This window comes from Tupaia chinensis, unplaced genomic scaffold, assembly GCF_000334495.1.
Source record: "Tupaia chinensis unplaced genomic scaffold, TupChi_1.0 Scaffold000047_1, whole genome shotgun sequence".
In the NCBI taxonomy this organism is placed as follows: domain Eukaryota; kingdom Metazoa; phylum Chordata; class Mammalia; order Scandentia; family Tupaiidae; genus Tupaia; species Tupaia belangeri.
Window position 1 is genome coordinate 3,684,780 of NW_006159505.1, and position 2,989 is coordinate 3,687,768.

Sequence of the window (2,989 nt, forward strand, 5' to 3'; positions counted from 1 at the left end):
CCCAGCCACACCACCCGAACCGCTGGTAACTGCATTGCTCCCGCTGCTGTGTCAGAAGGGCCCGCCTTCTGCCCGGTCGGGCGGGGACTCTGGGGCCACGCCCCCAGCCGTGGCTCCCATGTGCTTGTTACAAGCTCTTGAGAGGCCCTGTGACCGTCAGACCCAGCCAGTCATTCGTTTCAATAACCAGTATTTAAGGTCTGCTGTGTTCTGCAGGTCCCGCCTGAGAGCTTAATACAGCGGTGCACAGAGTATGAGAAAAAAGATCCCTCCTGGTACGCTTACGTTCTGACGGTAGACTAGCAAGTATTAAAGTATAAATAAAAGTTATTTCACACCGTGATAAGTGCTAGGAAAAGAGAAATAAAACAAGGTAATATGTTGTGTCTTGGCTGAATTTTCTGAAGACTCCGAGGGATATTGAAAATGCAGGAGTTTTATTGGTGGGGGTAGGGGATACTTCAATATCTTCACCTATAAGAGAGTGATGGGAGTGGGATTAGGCGGAGGGAGAAGTTGAAATGCAGAACCATCGCTGCAAAGGCCTTAGCCAATCCCAAAGAACGCTCTGAGCCTGGGATGACTCTTCAGAGTTGTCCCAAATGAAAGCAAGGAGGTCAGAAATTACATCCTTGGGTAGAGCAGTCCCGGATATAAGATCCGCTTGGGGAGGCGCTTTGACTTTGGGCTTTCCTCGCTGGAGGGCAGCTCCCAGAGAGGAACTCCTTTGTGAGTCATCAGCAACCAACTCCCAGCTGGGGAATGACTAGCTAGGTCCTGGGAGAGAGGGGATCTGGACCACAGCATCCGCTGCATTACAGTTGGAGTGTCATTTGAACAAATCTGAATTCATTCAGTCACCTGAATGAATTACTGAGAACCAACTATGTGTTAGGCCTGCTGCTAGGTGAAGAGGATGCACAGGGCTGTCTCATCCTTGTGTTCCTGAATAGCATACAAAACCCGCTAGTGATACAAAAATATTGAATCTTCAGTCTATCCTCTGAATCAGTCTTTCATTCTGCAGCCAGGAATCATTTAGTAGAAAACAAAGATGGGATCTTAGATTTTTCCATCCAAGACTTTTCCTTTTTTCTTTTTTTGGAGAGGTTTTTGCTATAGGGCACATGTGCTCACCAGGCAGAGAGCGAGAGAGACAGAAAGCGAGAAATCACCGCCCGGGGGAATGGCCACACGCAATCCCTTCTCCTCCATTCTCCTCTCAGGATCTTGGACATGCATGCCCGTGCTCCTGGCATGAGTTTTAAACCACCAGGTCCAGGACTCGAACCGCAGTAGACCAGCGTGGGAGTCCAGTGACATAGCCATTACGCTAATTGCTGGTCCCCCTTTATTCTAATATATAGATTTAATACTATAAATTTTCTCTCAGAATGACTAGCTATGTCCACAAAGTTCAATATGTTCCATTTTCATTTTCTTTCAATTCAATTTTTTAAATGCTTTTTGAAAAAAGAATTATTTTGGGACTGGCCCAATGCCCTAGTGGCTAAGGGAGAGGGATGTCACATGGCTACACATGCAGTTTAAATCCCAGCCCTGGTAGCTTGAAAAATACGCCAGGTATGTGTGCATGTGGACTCAAAATCCCACAGGATGGGGAGAGAGACACGAGATTGGAGCATGAGCTTGCCCCCTGGGGAATGTTCACCCCCATCCTTTCTCAGTGTCTCTACACCATGTACGCATACCCTCTGGCAAAAAAAAAAAAAAAAAATGATACTGAGAAGTGTAATCTTTTACTGGGTTATGTCCCTAAAAGCCTGGAGTTCTGTTAATGAGGGAAAAAGTATGGATTTGGCAAATGGCATGGTGGTTAAAGTGCTAGATTCTCATATAGTTGAGTGCAATTCGAGTCCCAGACCCAGTAGCTTGAAACTACTGCCAGGTATGTGTGCATGGCCAAAATCCTGAGAGGAGAAGGGAGGAGAAGGGATTGCTGCATGGCCATCCTCCCCGGGATGACTTCTCACTTTCCCTCTCTCTGTCTCTCTAAGGTGAACGCACATGCACTATGGCAAAAACTTCAAATAAAATAAAGGAAGAAGGGGATATGTAGCTGTGACTATAACAAATTTAACAATTAGTGAGGATGATATAAATTTACACTGGTAGACATTTATATACTTTGATTTTATAGTTGTTACATTTTTGACTCTGTATTACTGTTGTACCACAATAACTGAGCCATTAGCTGTTGTTTTTTTTCTCCCAAAGAATTATTTATTTAATTTTATCTATCCATTCATTTATTTTAATTTGACCAGAGAGAGACACAGAGAGAGAAAGAGAGAGAGGGAAAATGAGGAAGCAAGCCACCAGGTCCAGGACTCGATCCTGGTTGGTCATGTGGGAATGTCCAGCACCGTAACCACCACGCCATCTGTAGATCCCCAGCTGTTGTTTTAAGTAATGATGAAAAGTGGTAGTGGTTTATATGATGATCTAAAAATATAGTTTATTATATATGCTTCTAATTTTTATACATTTATTTTAATGTTAGGTATAATTATGTGTTACATTATCCATTATGTGTTCTTATAATATTTTACCATAATATATACAGTTCATAATACATGGAAAAAATTTATTTTTCTTTTTACTTTTTGAGAGACAGAGAGACAGAAAGCAAGAAATCGCCTCCCAAGGGGGATGGCCCGACCGCAATTTCTTCTCCTCCATTCTCGTCTTGGGATTTTGGCCATGCATGCACACATGCCCTGTGTGAGTTTCAAGCCTCTGGGTCCAGGACTTGAACTGTGGTGGCCACATGGGAGTCCAGCAAAGTAATCATTACTCCATCTGCTGGTCATCATGAAAAAAAAATTTTTAAGTTTATTTATTTTTTTCCATGAGTGAGAGAGAGAAAGAAAGTGAAAGACAGACAGACGGCACCAACAGGATTTTGATGCCACTATCCACCCTTCAGCCAGCCCTGGCTCTTGGGCACACTTGTACCTGGCATACT